The sequence below is a fragment of the Pituophis catenifer genome, unplaced genomic scaffold (assembly GCF_029215685.1).
Source record: "Pituophis catenifer annectens isolate HBS135680 unplaced genomic scaffold, rPitCat1.0.hap2 SCAF_4, whole genome shotgun sequence".
Classification (NCBI taxonomy): domain Eukaryota; kingdom Metazoa; phylum Chordata; class Lepidosauria; order Squamata; family Colubridae; genus Pituophis; species Pituophis catenifer.
In genome coordinates this window covers 52,938,913-52,956,092 of record NW_027256884.1, presented here as the reverse complement: position 1 = coordinate 52,956,092, position 17,180 = coordinate 52,938,913, and the positions used below count along the sequence as shown (strand labels likewise).

The 17,180-nt window shown below is 43.1% G+C and overlaps 1 protein-coding gene across 8 annotated transcripts in view; it reads left to right on the top strand.

The window, feature by feature from the left end:
* Positions 1-1,059: 1,059 nt before the first annotated feature.
* Positions 1,060-17,180, top strand: part of BCLAF3 (BCLAF1 and THRAP3 family member 3) — a 58,521-nt gene continuing 42,400 nt past the window's right edge. For 7 of the 8 annotated variants that reach the window (XR_011600406.1, XR_011600407.1, XM_070943931.1 and 4 more), the window contains exon 1: positions 1,060-1,260. The gene's annotated coding sequence lies outside the window, so the exon portion shown is untranslated. The other variant, XM_070943933.1, reaches the window with a different exon arrangement.

Below are 17,180 nucleotides of genomic sequence, written 5' to 3'. Positions count from 1 at the left end.
ATATTTTGATATCTTTTATCAGAGCTGATATTTCTGGTTTAGGTATATGATCTTTGTTGTTGTCTTTGGGGGAGTAAAAACACTGGGCAAGTGTTAAATTCCCATGCCCCTTAGGTGTGGATTGGTTTGCTGGCAACAAAGTATATCCCACTTGTTAATTAGCAGTTTAAAGGGGAAATATAGAAGTATTTTCCCATGGGATTTCTTCTCATTTCTTAGGGAAGCATTGGGGGGGGTGTTTTCTAATAGGGGGGGTTCAAAATAAACTCTATAATTGGTACCAGTGGTATTCTCTACACCAGTGGTTCTCAGTCAATGGTCCACAAAGACTTGATGAAATGTTATGATTTAAATATTGAATTAAGTCTTGAGGGTCCGTGGCCACAAAAGCTATTTAAAGGGGATTAGTGAAAAAGGATTGAGAACCTCTGCTCTAGTTTACAAGTTAAATTTGTGTGATTGCTTACTTATCACATGTACGCACAACCACTTACCCACTAGTTAACTAACTGCATTTTGGTCCAGCATATTGCACTAATTTAATGTAGTCTAATGTGCCTATTAAATTTAAGGGAAGTTTCAGCTTCAGCTAATCATGAATGCGATAGCAGCTATTTGCCTACGAAGAAAGAAAAGACTATTGGAATAGGGGTCCCTTTGGAGCAGAAGGGACATTTCGAGATGGGGAAAATACTGCTTTTGCCCGTCGCAGCACCGGTAACCGGTAATAGTTTGTGATGATTGTAGGAGAAGCTGAGTACTACAAACCAGTTTGACTAATAAGCGTTTAGTGTCTCGTGAGAATGCAGCCAGGAAGTAATCAGTACAGTTTCCTGAAAAAGGGAAGATCATACAAGCCACAAGCACCAAAAATGGAGAAAAGGATTCACACAAGCTTGGCGGGATAAGAGGAGTGAAGCACACAGCCACCCTCATCCGCAGAAGAATCACCAAGACAGCCGACGAATTCCCACTTTCTTTTACCCCCTACTTCCGGTTCATTTACTTCCGGGACACTAAGCCCAACCCGTTTGTCTGAGGAGGAGTAGACAGGCGGGCTGGTGGACAGGCTTTTATTTTCAGGCCTCCGCGGCGCTGGGCTTCTGCTCTAGCCCGGCTCGAACCTGGCGGCTTCAAGTTGGACGGAATCCAGGCGCGGGGGCAAACTGAGTGGCCGCCCCGAGAGCGTTTCTGAGACAGCGGCTACAGGAGGAGCAGGAACGGGAGGAGGAGGGCTGGAACGGCGGGGCGAAGTGGAAGGTGAGCGTCTCCGGGTGCCGCCCCCTTCACCGGGCCTCAGCGCTTAGGCTCGCCGCGGAGAAGAAGCGCGCCGGGGACACGTATCAGGGACACGTATCAATCTTGGGGGCTTTGGAGGTGATGGCTTTGCGCGAAGGTGTCGCGTCCCTTCTGTAGGCTTTCGAGTCCTGGTTTCGCAATCGGGACGCCCCAGTTCCATGTCCCTTTTCTACGGGGAGAGGGACATCTTATTCTGTGAGGAAATCCATACTAATGAATAGAGTTACGTTTCAATGTGTAACACAAGTAATGTTTTAAATATAGTAATGTGAAAGAGGATTCAAAATATGCCATGGTAACGTTTTTTTAAAAAATCCGTTATGATGTATAATGTTAATTCTTACCAAATTAATGGTCACTTTTTTCTACATCTTAAGAAAGGAACATTTACTTCAGTGATTTAAGCTTTGTATTGTAGAAGAATGCCATGGAAATTTGTTTTACAAGGAAAAATAGATTAATTAATGGCAATATGTTTCTATAAATGATACAGAATTCAGAACAAACAAATTCATAGTATGGTTTTTTTTAATCAGGAGTTTGATTTATTTAGTTTTTTTCACTTAAATAACCAGGCTGATTTAGAAAGAAGAGCAAAACCGTATGCCTTTAAGAAAAGGCAATGGACATCTCTCATGATTAATCTTAATTAATACTTAAGAGAAATAGTTAACTGTGTCGAGCCTCTAAGAATGTTACCATTCATTCTCCTATTTCTAATAAGTTGCTATAATGCTGCTGTGAAAAAGTAAGTTCTAAAAATCAGTGGGTTGTCTGTGGTGGAAAGCATACTACAGTAGATGTACTTCTAGTTTCATCTGATGGAAGCTTAAATAACATAAAAAGTTACCGTAGATAGTTATATAGAAAGGCATAGTTAGGTTTATATGTGATGAGCTTTGATGTTAGCAAACATTTAAATCATATATATTCTCTCTTCAATAGTTTTGTAAATGTGTTTGCATGATATCAACATAAGTGTTAATATCATTCCACAAAGTAAATAACTTAGTATTTTGTAACTTGACATTGGGGTTATTTCACTTGGGAAAATATATTCATTTCAGAGACAAGACTTGCTTAGCAAAGTTTCTTGTGAGATCAGATAATTATAACTAATTTGGTAGATCCCTCTACCAAGATAACGTCTCTTACTCCAGATATATTTCTGCAAATTCATTTTAATACTGTTGTTAGACTGTGGTTACATACATTTGTTTTTTCCATAATTCAGTTCTTATCCTATTATAGTCACTGTGTTCATTTTCAGCAGATGTATTTTCATGCACTAACAGTGATGTTAAATAAGATTTCCATTTGTGTGATTGTTCCCCAAAAATGCATAACATGATAAATATAACACCCTGTGAAGATTTTTCCTAATATATAATAGTGTAATCCAGAAACACAAAGGCTTCCTTATTAGATAACTTTTGCTTTTTTAAAGCAATAGGATTTAAATTTGTTGATCTCATATGCAGGTGATACAGATGAGACTTTTGGATCAAGATTGTATGATTAAGTGGGCACAAAACTTTGAAGAACCAGTGATGCTGGAAACATGGGAAAAAATTTGGGTTCAGAACGTTAAATTTACACAGTCGCAGAATTTGAGGGAAAATTTCTATAAAATGTTTTATAGATGGCATTTAGACCCCAAAAAATTGTCGTGTATGTATCCTAATGTTCAGCCAAAATGTTGGAGATGTGATTGTTTAGATGCTACATATTATCATGTTTGGTGGACTTGTAGGAAAGTTAAGGCTTTTTGGATAAAAATTTGGTGGGTCATGCAGAATGTTTTGAAGAAAAAAATTCAATTTTCTCCACAACTGTTTTTATTGGGTATAGTTAAGGGTTTTACATTGGGTGAAACAAAATTGATATTGTATATGATAACAGCAGCAAGATTGTTGATAGGTAAATATTGGAAGAATGAAGCTTTGCCCACTATCGAGGAATGGACTTTGAAGATGGCCAGTTTTGCAGAGATGGCGAAGATTTCAGCATACTTAAAAGTTTGTTCACAAGAGTCTTATGAATGGGAATGGAAAAAGTGGATAGATTATGTTCAGAACAAATATCAAACTAGGAAGTATCAAATAGCTTTCATCTGAAAATGATATGTCAAGACAGTAATATTTTAATGTAATGAAGATGAAAAATTATATGGGGGAGGGAGGGGTTCAAGTTTTATACAAAGGGGTTTTTTTTTACTTGACATGAGTATATTGTGTGGAAGTCCGGGGGGAGGGGTAGGCTAGGGAGGGTTAGGGAGGTTGGGAAGTTTGGGGTGGGTTGAGGGGGGGGGGAAAGGGGTGAAAATGTAATTGTAAAACTTTTGCAATTAAAAAAAAAAAAAGATTGGCTTCCCTGGATTCCCAATTATCTGAGAGATAATTGTCAGAGGAATTTCCATAGCATGGAGAAAAAGTGATCTTTGAATCATTCTATGGCTCAGTTTTATTTTTATTTATTAAATATATATGCCACCCATCTCTTTTTTTCCAAAGCAACTCTAGATGGCTTACAATGCTACTGTAAATTGTAAATATAGAATCATTAAGAATTAAAAACCAAAAATGTAGAGCACAAACAGTATGGGGGTGGGCTCTTGTCTATCACTCCACCAGCCACCTCCAGCACAGCATGCCCCCATTAGGGTCCCAAGCAATTGGCAGAGCCAGGTTGTAAGGCCCTTCCGGAAAGCTAAAAAGGTGGAGGTGGATTTCAGGTCTGGCAAAATGTTTCAGAGGACAGGAGTCATTGCATAAAAAACTTCTAGATCCTGCTGGCTGAAATTTCTTGACTGACAAGGTCTGCAGCAGACCCTTTCTACCAGAGTGAGTGGGGTCAGCCAATTCTATTGGAGCAAGATGGTTCCCCAAATAAGCAAACCTGCAACCAATGCAGCTCGCCTAACAGCAGTGTTAATGTGCCACCCTAGAGGCCTCCTAAACTGTCTGTACCACTTCATTCTGTATCAATTGTAGCTTCTGAATACTTCATTTTTTAATCACCTATTTTAAAAAAGTAACCAGTAATAGTAAATACTTAAATATACAGTGCTCTTCAATTTTGTTATTGTTTCTAAAAAAAGCTAATTGGAGCGTTGTAACAAATTGAACAATTTAAAGCTATAAAAGTATGATCTTAACAAATATCAATTTCTAGCACATTTTTCAAATTAAATATTTCCCAATTTTATTAACAATCTCCCATGTTTTCCCGAAAATATGACCTAGCCTGATTTTTTTAGGTGTGTCTAATATACGCCCTACCCCAAAAATAAGCCCTAGTGAAGGGGGTAGGCATGGCTAGCACAGGAGGCACCCCTTCCCTTCCCCGGTCACCTCATGGCTGCTGGAGCCCTTAACGGCCCGCTGATCCAGCGAAATCTGAGAGTTCTGTCCAGGGCTGTGGAGTCGGGAGATAAATGTTCCGGTTCCGACTCCGACTCCTCAGTTTTTTGTACTTCCGACTCCGACTCCCCGACTCCGACTCCTCTGTATTAATATGCGAATGTATTTTAATGAAGTCATTAATTATAACTTTTTGTGAATTGGGACATTTAAACTTGCTTTTTTTAAAATTCCAATCTAAATTTAGTAGGAGTCAGAGTCGGTGCATTGTTTGCCGACTCCGACTCCAGGTACCCGAAATTTCCTCCGACTCCTCGACTCCGACTCCACAGCACTGGTTCTGTCTCTCCGGGTGCCTGGAGATGTTTCCAGTCACTCTTGCTAGCCCCAGCCCTGCCCACGGCACCAGGCAACCTTGCAGTTGAGGGCCCCTCTGTTCCACAGCTCACCTTGTGGCTATGGAGCAGGCGGTGACCACAGTTTGCGCTTCACCAGGCCTGGAGCTCGAGTGTTGCTTAGGCTGCTGCTACGATGAGGCAGAAAGCCATGTGGCCCATCAGAATTGGCTCCCCCCTCCCTGCCTCTACCCAGCTGCTGCTGCTTGAGAAAAGGACAGGCAATTGTGGAAGATTGTGGGAAGTGCATGCTTACAATAGAAGCAAAGTCCAGCCTGTCCCTTTCAAGCAATCAAATGTCTGTGTGTGAGAGAGAGAATGAGAAAGAGAGACAATGGAGGAGAGTAACAATTGCAGGCAACACTCTTTGAAAAAAGATTCCTCCCTCTCTCTGTCTCTGTCTCTCTCACTCACACACACATACACATGCACACACTTGATGAGAAATGGCGGAAGGCAACCAGGTAAGGGGACTCCCCCTCCCCCTCCTCCAGCTCGGCACCTGCTCAGGGCGGTGACCCGAGGCACGGTCTCTGCATGGGTGACCCCCACATGGCCAACATGAGAAATGGGCTACCTCACAGCGCCTCCTCTCTGGGCCTCGTCTGTCTCAGAAGCCAGGGACCCTACAGGCATCCCAGCCACTTAAATGCTGTTTAGATCCCTGGGTTGTTCACAACTTGACTGTCCTGCCACTCGTGGCTGTACCGGTATGTCAAACCTAGTTCTGCAAGGCTTGTGCCATTGCGCAAGAAAGAAAGATAGACAGACAGACCAGGGTCTCTGCTGCTTCTGCTTTTGGCTGGAAAGCAGAAGGAGTAGAGACCCTGGCTTGTTTCTCTCCCCCAAACTCCGTGCGGGAGCAGCGGCACTGCCATGAGGTTTGTCATACTGGGGCAGCCTCTTGGAGCAGGACCCTGCAAGGCTTGTTGTGGCGTTGCATGCGTGAACAGCAGCACTGCCGCGAGCATCATACCTAGTCACCTTTGGCGCCTGCTTCATTTGCGGCAGCTCTGCAGCCACCTCGCCTTCCGCCTGGCCCAGCCCACCACCAAGACCCGATCAAAAACCTCTGAAAACCTGAGCGCTGCCAGCCTGCCTGGCCCCTTTGCGAGCAGCCACTGGTGGAGCCATGCCGCCTTGTCCGCCGCTATCCCAACCACAGCTGGAATGAGAGTTGCAGCGCCCACCAAGGCCTGAAGAGCACTGGGCTCAGTGTAGCTTAGCCCAGTGCCTGCAGTATCAAGTAGGCATGCAGGCCAGCGCTCAGCTGCCCAAAGGCAGCAGCAGGCAAGGTGGCACAGGCAGCATGGCTCCACCCACAACACCAGCAACATGGGGCCTACTGCAGCCGAGAAGTGGCCTAGCAGCAGCTGGGCCAGCAGGCAAACTTCACGAGATTTTTTTTTTGGAAGTTGGAAGATCTGAACTATGGTAATTTGTTTTTACTGTAGTCCCAGAGACTTCTTGCCCTGTACGCGCAGCAGAGAACAGAGCTGGAAAGCAGGTTAGTGAAGCGATGTGGCTGCATTGGAGGGGTGTGTGTGTGTGTGTGTGTGTGAGGGACCTGTGTGTGTGTGTGTGTGTGTGTGTGTGAGAGAGAGAGAGAGAGAGAGAGAGAGAGAGAGAGAGAGAGTGCACATCGCCACCAGCCCTCTGACATTGGATCGGATCTCTCTCTCTCTCTCTCTCTCTCTCTCTCTCTCTCTCTCTCTCTCTCTCTCTCTCTCTCTCTCTCCCAGCAGCAGTGGCGGAGGTTCAGTGCCTGGCCGGCGGGGAGCTTCTCACCCATCCTGCCTGCTCGTCCAGCTGCTGCTAGGACACTTCTTGGCTGCAGTAGGCCCCATGCTGCTGGTGTTGTGGGTGGAGCTGTGCTGCTGCCTCGTCTTCTCCACCTTTGGCTGAGTGCTGGCCTGCATGCCTATTCAGTGCTGTGGGCATCGGGTTTACAGCTATGCTGAGCCCGGCACACTTTGGGCCCTGACGGGCGCTGCAGCTCTCTTATCGGCTCTGCACGGGGCAGTATAGATTGAGAAAAGGAGGACAGGCAGGAGAAAGCCCAACCTGACACAAACGCTGCCTCCAGCTGCCTCTCCGTCATGGTGAAACTCCTCTTTGAAAGGACAATATGCAGGTGGGGGGTGGGAGATTACCATGTTTGCTGAAGACAGTGACCTGAGTGGCACCCGCGAAGCACCTGTATCGTGGATGCTGGGATGGCCTGCTGCAACCCTTTGGGAAACTCGCACAAGGGGCCGCTCGCCCCCCCCCGCCTCTTACCGGTACATGGGAGAAAAAAAAATAAGACCCTCCCAAGAAAAAGCCCTAGCCGTTTTTCGGGGGTCAAAAGAAAATAAGACACGGTCTTATTTCCGAGTAAACATAGTAGTTTCCATTGCCTAAGAGCAGAGTATGGAGAAGAAAATCATTCAAACCCAACTGATGTGAATCTTTTTAATCTTCTAACAAAATTGTATTATGTTTGCCTTTTTGTCAGTTTTAAAGACGAACTTTACCAACTTAATTTTCATCAGTATTTGTAATAATGCAGGAGTACAAAATAAATCATTTAAACATTGTTTGGGTATGCAGGAAAATTGTACAAGGCAACTGATTGAATCCATTTCAGGAAACAACTTTGTTTACAAACTACTGATGTGTTCACCCAACAAATTATATAAAAATTAATTATATAATGGCTTACTTTTACTTGACTACAGTTAACAGAAATAATTTACAAATTATTAAGAGATTTTCATGAACTACTAAAATATATTTTCTTTTTGAACCGTAAATATAATGTAAGTAATAACATGATAGGTCAATAGTGGGCTAGATAAATTAAAATTAGATTCAGACAAGATGGAGTTGGTATAGATAAATAGAAATCTGGTTTTGGGAATAAGGTTCAGCCTGTTTTGGATAAATCTTACATCTATGAAAGAATAATTCCATAATATGGGAGTGTTCTTTGAACGATTCAGCTGTCGCTGGATTCACAGATAACATGGATTTTTACACAATTAAGTGCCAATAGTGACCTTTCTTAGTCAGATTTGGTGACAGTTATCTATACCTTGTTTCTTTCGGAATTTTCTATTGCAACACTATATATGGGATGTCATTGTAAAGTTTCTGGAATCTGCAGTTAATACAAAAGATGATTGCTAAATTGCCAACCAGTGCGAAGTATAAGAATCAATTGGTTGCTTTTCCGAAAGATCTATATTGGTTGCGAATTGCTTATTGGATATAATTTAAGATGTTGGTATCTGCTAATCCGACATGAATTTAGTTGGGAGATCAGAGAGCTCTTGGACAAACAACATAGGCAACAATGCACTTTGGGAAATTGGTAATTTCCTGCAGACTTGTCTGGTTCAGTGTTTTTCTTACAGCAGACTTAGGAACACTGACATCAGACAGTGCAAGAGTGGCCTACAGATCATTTCCTATTACTCTTTGGGTTTTTGAAACCTCTCCAAGTATTGTGCATCTTGTTCTCAGGATGTTCTTGTTTTTGTTCATAGAGCTTCTGGCCAATATGCTGATACTGAATTTTTAAGCTATTGATGTATCTGAAGAATTGCAATGGAAGATTAAAAAATAATGCAAGCCTAATTGATTCATTTTAAAACTTGCAGTAACATTTCTTATCTAGTCATGGATTGTTCCTGTTGCAAACCTTAGCTGTCAGCCATTGGGAGAATGATACCTTTGTCCCGTTATTGTTGATCAGCTTCCAAAGTCTTTGCTAAGTCCCTTACCAAAGACTTTTTAACAAACAACAATCATAGGAAAAGAGAAGAGGTGCTGTTACATATTGGTATTTTGTTAAGCAGCACAAAACAGGGAATAAAAATAAATGGATAAAATTTCCCAGTGAAGCTTTCAAGCAGACATATGAATTTAACTATATCTTTGGCAAAGTTTTCCTCACCTAAAGTAGATAAATTTCTGAATATGTTTGCTAAAAGATCTTATGTTAAAATGTATCAACAATTTTTCTGCAAGATAAAAGTATCTGCATTGGAAATTATACTAGTTTTATTTATTCCTAAAGCTATCCCTATCTATTTCAAATTTTCCATGATTTGAATATGAAGGCTTTGCCTGGTTCTGACTTTATCCACACATATTCAACTTCGAAGGAGCTTTAAGTTTTGCAATGATTTTCTTGGCTGAAATAATGTTGAACATGGGCAGGAATGTTGTTCTATTTCTGAGTTATGTATAGAAACACTTCTCTGGTATTAGACACAGAATACTTTACTGTTTTATTAATAAGCAGAAATCTGAAATGAAAATTTGAAAGATGGATGATACTGGGTAGAAATGTTAAAGCATCAAAAACACAAGAAAATCAAGTGTGCTTCTGTAGTGATGCGCACAAAAGAGATCTATTTAAATGAAAAGCAGTAATATTCTACCACAATGTAGTAAGCATGGAAGACACATTAGTATATATTTTCTGGTTCCTTCTTTCCCCTAGCCTTTCTTAGTTAAATCCATATATATAAAAACATTTTTTGAATGAACAGTGATACTGCCCATCATTAATAAAGGAGGCAGGTCCATTTTATCCACAGTTTCTCTATAGTTTACAGTATATAGAGCTACTGTATTGTAACAAAATAGCAAAAATTGGTGGCTGAAAGTCTACAAACATTTTGTAATAAACATTTTTGTAAAGTAGATTCCACTTCATTCAGCAATAAAATTACTAAGGTTTCTGAATTGTCTGCTATGGTTTTCTCATTTAAGGCAAAATCTACATTAAGGCATAGTGTATTGTCATTAAATCTTCCAAGGAGTGCTAAAGAAAGCATTCTCTTTTTACAAAATGCAGTAGATGAAAGTACTCCAAATCTAATACAAAAAACTGAGATATGATATTGAGTTGGTATAATTAGAAAAGCAAAAAGTTGATATTTCTCCATGTTTGAATTTGGGAGATTATTTTGACAGCACAGAGGGAGATTTTGAATATTTATTTTGTATAATGCTAATTCAAAACTTGTTTATCTAGAAGATAATTTCAATATTGCATAATTTTTGCTGCAGTGAATATCATGACAGGTTATTACAATTAAACAAAGGGTGTGATAATTCAGAAAATAACAGTACATACTGAATATATCTTAATTATGGCATGACTATTAAATTATTTTGCATTTATATTTTAAAGAATAAAACTCTCTGTATCCAGATTTGTTTATGTCAGCTGTGTGTGTGTGAATCTTAACATCTAATTGTTGTACAGTGGTCTGCCATTATGGATAGACTGCAGGATATTGTCAGACCCACCCCAGTCTGATCTTTTAGGGAAGTAAAACTCTCGACTCCATTTGAAATTACTAAGAGATGGTAATTGCAAGAGAGTCAAGTGGAATCTAAAATTCTTGCATGCCAATACAGAGCTAAAATTCCTGGTTTCCTCAGGCCCTTTCCCTGGGGTCTGTATGAGAGTAGCCAATCCAGCACCGCCATAATGTTATGGAAACTCTGAGGTATTTGGTGAAATTTCACATGCAAAGCAAATGGCCTTGAAGATGCCAGTGCTCCAGCATGAACCAGATTCCAAACGGCTCTGATCATCCTCAACTGTCAACTCCCCCCTCCCAATTTTCCACCATAAAAGTATACAGCAAATTGCCTATTTGTTTCCCCCCCTTTCCCATTGATGACAGAATGCCAGCAAGGCGCCAAGCGTTAATCTTCTGCTAATCCCTGGTTACTTCACTTTAATGGGAGTGTTATAATTTAGACTTCTGTCCCATTTTCGTTGTGAGCATGTTTTTTCTTCAGAAAATAACTTACCATATTTCTCAGACTATAAGACACACTTTAATTTTTGGGGAGGAAAAAAAGAATTCTGCCTCTGCCTACCAGCGTCAGGATCAGCATGTCCTCACTTCCACTCGGATTTTGATAACAAGTAGCACAAATTTTTTTATCCATTTAAAACAAACCCTATCACTCCACGCATTTAACTGGAGTGGGTGGGGTGGGGCATGATTTTCTTTTCTTTTTTTATAAATTTTTTATTTTAAACAACAAACATACAACGTAAATACATATAAAAACACATACATATACATCAATACAATACACACATGAAGAAAAAAGAAGAAACTATCCTAAGAAGCTATCATATCGGTGGTTGTTTACTCATTTACCTGTTGTTTCTTTATTTAAAAGTTTGCATTTCTGCTTATTTGTGTCTTAACATAATTGTGCATTTCTAAGCATAGTTTTCTGCAATTTGTACTAACTATTCGTAACTACCATCCTACTGTTTCCCTCATGTGCCACTTTCTGTACTCCCATTTAAGTTTTCCTAACATTTTATTTTACTGGCCCTATCTTTTCCTCCAACCATGAGTACCATCTTTGCCAAACTATATAATAATCGGTATCTTCCTTCTCTTGAAGCTCTTTAGTGAGTCTATCCATTTCTGCACATTCGGTTATTTTTGCAATTATTTTTGCTTCTGTTGGTAGTAGTTCGGATTTCCAATTTTGGGCGTACAGTATGCATGCTGCTGTCAAAATGTGAATAATAAGGTATTTTATCTCCTTAGTATATTGTGATGTAGTCATTCCAAATAGAAAAAAATCTGGTTTCATTTCAACTTTTTGTGGTTATTTCTTCAATCATTCTCTTAATTTCTTGCCAGTAGTGTTGTGCCTTTCTACAAGACCACCAGAGATGGTAATATGACACCTTTTGCGACTTACATTTCCAACACATTGGTGATGTATTTGGAAACATTTTAGCCAAACGTGCCGGTGGGAGGTGCCATCTGTAGAATATCTTATATAGGTTTTCTTTGTATGGGATCAACATTGTCATCTTATGATTTTCTATCCATAGCTTATCCCATTTGTCCAGTTCTATGTTATGACCTATATTTCTTGCCTAGCTTATCATATTTTCTTTCATCATTTCCTCCTCTAATTTATACCTCAGTAGATAACTGTAATTTTAGATATCATTTTTTCGTCCGTGCCTTTTAGTATTTTATCTAATTCATTCAGTTCGGTTTGGAATCCATATTGTATCCAGTCTGCTGTGAATCTTGACTCTATTTGGAGATATGGCCACCAATCAATAACTATACCTTGCATTTACAGTTCTTGTCTTGTGTATAGGTTCCCTTCCCTGCTCAACAATTCTTGATATTTCCTCATCTTTCCTATTTCTATAGTATTTGGGTAGATTAATGCTTCCATAGGGGACAGCCATCTCGGGATTTTACTATAATGTTGCTTTCTGATGTTTTTCCATGTTTTGTATAATGAACCTCTGATTAAGTGCCTCTGGAAATACCTGTGTTTCTTATCTGTGCCATCCCACAGAAAGGCATGCCAACCTCAACTCAAATCAATTCTCAGTCACGGAGGAAACACCGGTCACATGAGGGATGTGACTTATCCAGGAATCCTAGGACCGAGTCTACCAACTAAAGAAGTCCTGCCTCTTCCTGTATCCAGTTTTTCGACTCGGTCTGGTAGAGGACAGTCGTGTCTGTTTAGCTCACCCTATTAACTCCACGTGGGGAGAGCTTTTTGGCTATTTTCTGCTATTTCTGCTAATTTTGCTCAGTTCTACTTAGTTTTGCTGGTGTTTTTCATCGAAGCAGCAAGACTTAATTGAAATCAGCTGGGGAGCGCTAGGAGTGTTCTGGTGGCTGTGAGCAGCCCCGCGGCAGCGCGCACATGCGGAAGCACCGCCGCGCTTATCAGCAGCAATTTTCTGTCCTTTTGGGGCCATTTGGGAGGTTTCCTTGCCTCCTGCATCTGTTGGAACCTTTGTTGCTGCAAGTTTTTGGCGCAAGGCTTTTCCGCACCTAATTTTGCCGCGCCTTTAAGCCATTTGGCTAGCGGCTATTTCCAGGCTCCTGTTTGGCCATCCTGACTTCTGGCACCATTCCAGCTTCTCTCCTGGTGCAGTGAGTTACCTGAATCACCAATTATTCCCTGTGGGTGTATATTTAGGGGTTATTTCCCTCTTTTGGCCTTAATTTTCTGAACTGTGAAAGTATTTTTCCTGCTCCAAAATGGCGGATGCTAGGAGCAATAAACCCCAGAATAAAGGGAAAAGGGGCCATACTTCTGATCCTAAGGAAGGATCTTCAGGGGATCCTGTCCCTTCCAAGGCAGCCAGAGTTTCTACTAGGTCCACTCATTCCAAGAGTGCCAATCCTGCTGCATCATCAAGGGAAAAGACCAGGAGGCATAAGACCATGGAAAAGGCCTTTCATCGGAGGCCTCTAGAGTTTCATCTCCTGCTGTGGGGCCATCTAAATCCTCTGCCCTCCCCACTTCCAATGTGGCTGTTTCCCCTTCTCAAATCCAAATTGAACATGATTTTTCTCCAGATCAGTCTACTCAGGGTGAGAATGTGGCTGCTGATGCTTCTTCTGTATTTCCTGCTGCTAGGCCTCTATCTCCAATTGTGTCTATTCAGGCCCCCCCAAGGCAAGAACCCCCTGAGGTTCCAGCTCCATCTAGCAATCAAGGGGCTGAGGCTCCTCTGAGTTTAACTCCTGCTTTGGCAGAGCTTATTTCATTATCAATTAGGCAGCGTATTGCTGAAGGCCTGCAGCAAAGGGCCTCATCTGAGGCCTCCAGTTATGTGAGTCAGCAGAGTCGCTCTGTGAGGGCCCAGGCTGTTGCTGATCCTGTGGACTGTGAGGAAAGAGGGGATTCCCAGGAAAATGCAAGTCAAGGTTCCCTATCTGAAGGAGAAATTGCCCTGGATCAAGATCTCTCGGATGATGAGGGTCTGGAGCCAGACCAGCCTTCCTTCATTGGGCTCTTCAAGCCTCAATTATTCAGATCCTTGTTATATAAAGCTCAAAATGTTACTGGCCTGGGAAGTTCTTCTTCCACTCAAAAGGAGGCTTCTACATCTTCTTCTCAGCATCCTTCTTCATCATTATTATTTCAGGAGCCTTCCATTTGTGCAGAGGTGGTTCCAGCTCCCAAGCTGTTTTCTGATGTGATCCAAAGACAGTGGTCTTCTCCTAGCTCTGGCCCTATTCCTAATGGTCTAGATAAAAGATTTTACAATATGGCTTCTGAATTTGCTAACATCCTTCAAGTTCCCTCTGTAGATGCACCTGTGGTGGCGCTTTCTTCAGCATCTCCTATTACTAGTCCGTCAGAAGAATCTCTGCGTCCTGAAGACAAGAAGTTTGAGCGCTCCTTGGTCAAGGATCACCAGGCCTCAGCTTGGTCCATTCAGACCTCCTCGGCCACTTCCTTTTTTAACAGGGCTTCCATTCTTTGGCTTCGCCAACTGCAGGAACGGCTGCCTTCTTCTGATGTACGATCCCACCAGGACATCAACAAAATCCTAGCTGCTGTTGAGTTTTCTGCTGATGCCACTCTGAATGCGGCCAGGTTTTCAGAGAAGGCTATCGGGGCTTCAGTGACATCACGAAGGCTTCTTTGGCTTCGACAGTGGCAGGCGGATGCCCGGAACAAGTGGAGGCTCGCCTCGGCTCCCTTTTTGGGGAAAAGCTCTTTGGCTCGGCATTGGATCCACTTCTCATCGAGACGAAGGATCATCGCAAGATTCTGCCTTCCTTATCGAGGAGATCTGATCCTCGTCAGCAGAGTTCCTTTAGAGCCCATTCCTTTCGCTCTGACTACTCTTCTTTCCAATCCAGGCCTCAACGTTACTCTCAGCCCAGGGGTGGACAACAGCAGGATTTCCAGGTAAGGCAGGGGTCCCGTTTCCCTTCCTGCAGGCCCTTCAGGGGAGGTAGGGGCCACCCCTTCCGTAGATCCCGTTAGTTCTCCCTTACCTATCCCTGACTCCATAATTAGAGGTCTTTGCTGACCAATGGGATATTTCAGTTTCAGACTCTTGGATTAGGCGTACAATTAGATTTGGTTTAACCCTTGAGTTCTCTTCTGTTCCCCCTAGTTTGTCAGGTGCCCGGTTTCCCATGTCAGAACCAAGAGGGTTCTGCTGGAAGAGGCTATTCAACATCTTTTGGAGATTAGGGCTGTTCAATGTGTTCCCCGGGAGGAAGTCTGCCAGGGCTTTTATTCTCGTTTATTTCTAGTTCCCAAGGCTTCAGGAGGCTGGAGGGCCATATTGGATCTTAAATCCTTGAACAGATATATAGTCTATCGTTGGTTCAAGATGGAATCCCTCCAGACTATTCTCCTTTCTATCTGTCCAGGTGATTTTTTTGTCCTCCATCGACTTGACGGAGGCATATCTTCATGTGCCCATATTTCCTGAACATCGGAAATATCTCCATTTTTGTTATGGAGGCATTATCAATATATAGCCCTTCTCTTTGGCCTCTCTTCGGCTCCCAGAGTTTTTACGAAGATCTTGGCTTCCTTATCGGGCTATATGAGATCATTTCCTGTTAGAGTTTTATTTTATTTAGATGATATTCTTATTTTGTCTAGTTCAGAGGCCCGGGGTAACAGGGATGTTCAGGTCACCCTTCAAACCCTGCAGTCCCATGGTTTTTTGGTTAATTGTTCCAAGAGCAACTTAGTTCCTTCCACTTGCATCCAGCATTTGGGGACTGTTATTGATACTGTCAGGTTGCAGGTTTCCCTTACGCAAGAACGTCAGGACAGTATAGTTGAATTGGCTGGTCAGGTTAGAGCTTCGCGTTCTTTTTCCCTCCTGGGTCTTTCCTGCTTGTTGGGGAAGATGGTCTCTGCTTTTGGGATCACACCCTGATCTTTGTTTCACAGCCGGGAGCTTCAGTGGTTTTTGCTTCCATTTCAATGGTCTCGCAGGAGTATGTCAGTGACCAGAGTTCCCTTGACCCCAGCAGTTCTTCAGTCCTTGGCCTAGTGGACCTCTCCGGCTCTTGCTCGGGGGTGCCTGTTCAGAGATCCTCAGCAAGTGAGCATCACCACGGACGCGAGCCTCTTCGGATGGGGAACTCACCTGGGGTCTCATCTGGCTCAGGGGCAGTGGTCGGTCCAGGAGAGAGGACTTCACATCAACATCTTGGAACTCAGAGCTATCTTCCGGGCCCTTCGCAAGTTCGCTCCTCTCCTTCGGGGTCTGGATGTCTTGATCAGGACAGACAACGTAGCTGCCAAGGCCCACATCAACCGGCAAGGAGGGACCCACTCCAAGGCCCTCATGAGGGAAGCTTCCCATCTCTTCAGGTGGGCGGAGAGTCACTTGGCATCCATACACGCCTCTCACATCTCAAGGTCATCAAATGTACAGGCGGACGCCCTCAGTTGCTCAGTGGTGGACCAGACGGAGTGGAGCCTCGATCCGCTTCTGTTCCAGGACATTGTGACTCGCTTCGGTCTTCCAGCAGTGGACCTCTTTGCGTCCGAATCCAGCCACCAGCTCCCGAGGTTTTACACGAGGTTTCCTGTCCAGGGGGCCGAGGCTGTGGATGCCTTGATCAGCCCGTGGCCTTGTGGTCTTCTTCTCTATGCTTTCCCACCTCTTCCCCTCATCTCCAGGGTCATCAGGAAGAAGCTGTTGCAGGAACAAGCCGAGCTCGTCCTTCTGGCACCCTTCTGGCACTGACAACCGTGGTTTGTGGATCTGGTGGCTCTCTCCGTTGCACCTCATTGGCAGATTCCAGACGACAAGATCTCTCTGTGGCAAGGCCGCCTAGCTCATCCAGACCCTCAGTGGCTCTGGCTGACCGCCTGGAGGTTGAGCGATTCCTCCTGTCCACAGCCAGGGTCCCTTCGGAAATAATCTCTATGATCCAGGCTTCTCGTCGCAAGTTGACCAACCGTATTTACAATGCCACCTGGATGGCCTTCTCTGCCTGGTGTCGCCGTAAGAAGGTTCTTCCTACTGCTGCTTCCATCCTTGACGTTCTAGGCTTTCTTCAGGATGGTTTCAAGTCGGGACTTTCTCCCAATACTCTCAGGAGACAAATCTCTGCCATCTCTTCTATCCTCACCTGCGGTACCTCGGAGTCTGTGTCCACTCATCCTCTTATCCATTCATTCCTCAGAGGCGCTTCCAATCTACGTCCTCTGGCTGTTCATCGGTTTCCGACCTGGGACCTGAACAAGGTTCTATTGGCTCTTACTGGTCCTCCCTTTGAGCCTCTCCGGGAAGTCTCTCTGAAGTTTTTGTCGTTTAAAGTGGTCT